This window comes from Octopus bimaculoides, chromosome 9 (assembly GCF_001194135.2).
Source record: "Octopus bimaculoides isolate UCB-OBI-ISO-001 chromosome 9, ASM119413v2, whole genome shotgun sequence".
Lineage (NCBI taxonomy): Eukaryota > Metazoa > Mollusca > Cephalopoda > Octopoda > Octopodidae > Octopus > Octopus bimaculoides.
The window spans coordinates 86,646,947-86,651,740 of NC_068989.1; positions in this window are offsets into that span (position 1 = coordinate 86,646,947).

Genomic DNA, 4,794 nt, shown 5'->3' on the forward strand with positions numbered 1-4,794 from the left:
ATATATATATATATATGCATATATATATATATACACATCAATATACACATATACATACATACATACATATATATATATATATACATACGGTGTTGTCAACAGAAACTTTTTTGTAATTTCCAAATTATGGCAAGTCATAGAATTTTCCTATCTCACGGAATTAAAGCAAACGACTCTTAAATGGTTGAACATTCCTACCAAAGACATCCACGAACGTCGTTTAATTAAAAATGATATTACACATAATTACGTACGCTATCTTCAGTTGAACTATTAAAAAGTTTAAAGAAACATTTAAATCTGCTTGGGTAGAAAAATCAAATTAGTTTCCTAAAGTAAAAATTAGTTTTCTGAGGTAAAAAAAAAAAATAGAAAAATAGAAAAAATCATTTTAAAAAAATAGAAAGTAGGAGTTAAAATAGAAGGATGTAAACCATGTGTGCTGTTTAAAATTGTTATCTATTATGGAACAGACAAAAAGCACGATTAGAAAGCATTTGAACGTTTTATTCTATCAAAGAACGATTTGAAAAGGAATAAATGAATTGGTTGCACGAAAAAAAATTTCAGCCTGAAGGTTGACAGATGCTTGATTAGATACGTGAAATCGAAGATTTGAAAGTCATTGCGGGAATTACAAGTAAATTTAATGAAAACAGTGATTCTGTTCAGTGAGTACATTCTAAAATAGTGCTAAATCTTTGCAGCATTTCAAAAAAAAATAAAAAACATGTGTTATAAGAGACATTTGAACAGAGCGAAAAATGTTTTTTTTTGTTTTTTAATTACAGTCAGAAAAGCAGTTTCTAATGAGGGGTTTGTAATAATAGAAGTAACTTTATTTGTTTCAGTCGTCAGACTAGGGCATCGACTTGGAGGGTGTTTTTAGTGGAGCAAATCGACGTCAGCGCTGATGTTTATCCCTTTGATGTCATTAGCTGAACCGCTAGCCTGGACAGAAACAAGCCAACACCGGTTGTGTGGGCACGAACACAATGACACACACATAGACAGATACATGGACACACACGCGCGCACATATTTATATATATATACATATATTTTTATTTCTTTATTGCCCACAAGAGGTTAAACATAGAGGGGACAAACAAGGACAAACAAAGGAATTAAGTCGATTACGTCGACCCCAGTGCATAACTGGTACTTAATTTATCGACCCCGAAAGGATGATAGGCAAAGTCGACCTCGGCGGAATTTGAACTCAGAACGTAACGGCAGACAAAATACCGCTAAGCATTTTGCCCAGCGTGCTAACGTTTCTGTCAGCTTGCCGCCCTATATACACACAAGTTCAACGGTCTATCTTCTTTCAGCTTCCGTCAACCAGTTCGCTTACAAGGGGATGGTCGGCCGGGGCTATAGTAGAAGATACTTGTTCAAGGTTCTAGTATGCGGTGAGAATGAACACGGAACTGTATTACTGGGAAGCAATCTTCATCCCACACAGCCACGCCTGTACCTCTATATTACGTTTTCATGTTTAACCTGCTGTGTCTGAAGTGGGAAAGAAGCAGTTCAATGGTTATTGTCCTTCTATCTTGGTAGATTCCATACCAAGATTGTTCCACTTGAATATTTGCTAGTTTGCACCCGCGGGAAGGTTTTGAACAATGAAGCAATTCTAGGGTGCGAGGATGGCATCATTGGAAAAAGAACTGGGCTTAGTGATCAGTGCGGGGTCTGGAAGTATGGCACATACACACATACACAAAAAAGATATGCCAAGGGTATATATGAGTGTCTCGGGAGTGCTTGAGTAAAAACGGCATGAGCCCTTCCGGCTCCTATGAATTTCAACTCTAGGGGAGTCGCAGAAAAGGCAGAGAGAGGAGATCGTTTTGGTCAGAAATACTGTTTGTAAGTGGAATTCGTGTCGACCAAATAAAATACATTACGAATGTGTAAAGTCAAAGTCAAAATCTGTTCTCAATTCATTAGAATGAGAATGTTGCGTCAGTTACGATATCTGAAAGAAGATATGATTACGGGACAATATAAGCGTCACAAAATATATATTTCTAGGCATGACATCGCTCTGCAAACCGCGGGCTTTCCTAGTCAAACGTTGTAACTTAGTAGCCAACACCTACATTATAACATTGTCACTACATTTCGCAATTACATGCATCCAGACGCGAAATCATCATCATCATCATCATTGTCATCATCATCATCATCATCGTCAACAACAACAACAAGCCCTACACATTATAGCCTCGAATCCTAAGACTCATTGGACCGCTTACCCGGTTTAAATGACCGAGTTCAGAATACCCTCGCTGAACAGGACACTAGTCCGTCGGAGGGTAACTCATTTATGGCTGACTGAACAGGAACAATGTAAAAAGAAGAGTTTTGCTCAAAAACGCAACACGACGCCTGGACAGGAATCGAAACCATGACCTTACTAATATGAGTGCAAGAACATATACTCTTGGCTACGCGCCTTCACTTTCTGACCTCCATGCCATTGCAAATATCTGGTATCAAATCGAACAGAAAATTTAAAACCAGGATTTCAATTTTCCGGACTATTCAATCGTTGTTTGCTGTAATCCACCACAAAAGGTATTTTGTTCTTATCGTGTCTTACTGCATTTACCTAAGTAAAGCTGTAGTCAAACGCAATCCTTTACGTCGGAAAATTTCATTATTCAACTGGTAATGCGATCACCAATAATAACGTTTCATGAAGTTATAGCTCCAGTTTGATATTGATGCAGAGGTAATATGAACTCCAATCAGCTAGATTTATATATTAATCCACCAATAGTCAACATATGAATCCAACTTCGATATAGAGCTAGAAAGTCACCTTACTTAAACAGTCTTCATCATTATGTAAAATGCTTGCAACACGACAACGATATTAGATAATTATGACATCACGTCTCCCGGAATTGTTTGCTTCGCTATCAGTCGTCAAACCGCAATTATTAACAGAATGTGGAATATCGCTCAGAGATGACGGATTCTATCTGTATTCTGCCATGTATCAATGTTTGCGTCAGTATTTATTTAATCAGTGTTTGCTAATATGCCCTGTTCACCCTTAAGAATCGTAGCTGTATTATTTGGTTAAGATATCAATCTTGCGTGTGGTTTATCATTTCTTCTGCGTAGAAATACAAGCGTTGCAAGCCCTTATAGCATTAATATTGCTAATCATATTTATCTATCACAGCAGATGGTCCAAATAGTCCTAAGTAGTCTTCCTGGGGGATTTCAGAGTCGGACAACTAAAAACACATGATACTCAAACAAGCAATAGACTGTCCATTTCGTGAATACTATTGTGAATCAGATTTAACACGACCACTTTTTCAGCAATTCCGCTTTTGGATGACATGGAAACGTTGACATAGGTTTATATCCAGTCGGTTCAGGCCATGTACACAAGACTTTACTACAAAATTAGCATGTTCAATCGGATACTAGTTTCTTGGAGTAAAATCTCCAGTAAAATCACTTCGCAGTACTTACTTGTCTGGAAGCTTCTGCTTCTTTACCCTAGGAATGAAAATGTAAACAGCCGTCACTTGCGAGCGAATATGGTTTGATAACATGTAGCTCGCTTTCAATGATTGCTTCAGCTGCAAGCAGAGATACATACGCTTGTAGCCCCACCTCCCTCTTGACCCAGTAGAATACCCAACATGCGACAGTTGGAGGGTAGAGGGCGACACCAGCATTTTTGACTAGTACTCACTTTAAGCTGAGTTGACAGTGACAATGAAGGTCACGATGTACTGCTTGGTCCAGGAATCGAAACACATAATTTTACGATCACGAGTCAAATACCCTGAAGGCGATGTCATGTGACTTCCATTTTAATTAAATTTTTTTACTTATCCTGTTCACCCGCAAGGAGGCTTCTACAAATATTAAAAATATTCCTAATATTTTGATAGCCATCTATTACCATCAAAAACCCCTGGGACCTACTGTTCTGAGACAGAGAGCTCATAGGGCTGGTTATCCGGGTTTCAGGGCATATAAGCGATCAAGATCACAACGATCCACCCTCACTCCCAAACGAGTCGCCGGACCATGGCAGGGTTAAACATTTCCGGCCGACTGGATTGGAGTAACGTGAAATGAAGCATTTAGTTCAAGAACACAACACACCATCCGATCAGAGAATCGAGATCATGCTCTTGCGATCTACAGTGCAACACGTTAACCGCTACGCCACACGCCTTCACCTCATGCATATATATCAACGATTTAGTTATTTAAAGCTACGTTTGCACAGCATTAAGTAATTCTAGTTTAATTTTAGCAGAGCTATCTTTCACCTTAAATATCCTCATAGTAACCTGGTTACTTTGTTTATTATATTGGTTGATTCCCTGCTGCTGTTGAGACTCAATGTCTATCATCATCATGGCTTTCTTCTATCATTAATATTCTCAAAGACATTGGCAACACAATAAATTCCTCATTATATGAAATAACATCTTGAATTGCTAAATTCCATTTCAATTCCCAAAAAATGACATTTCAACGACAAAAATTTGGTGCAATTATTACTGAAACCATTTTAATATACCAGATAAAATATTGTCTTTGGTTGTTTCCAGTTTTATATTTTCATAATGCTATAACAAGTTCCTTACAAAATGAATGACAAAAAACGATTATGATAATGATGACGATGACGACGACGACGATGATGATGATGATCATTATCATCATCAACCATACCAGCATCAACAATAAATTCCAGTTACGATTATGCATCAGTATACGGCAGTTTAATATATATAAATA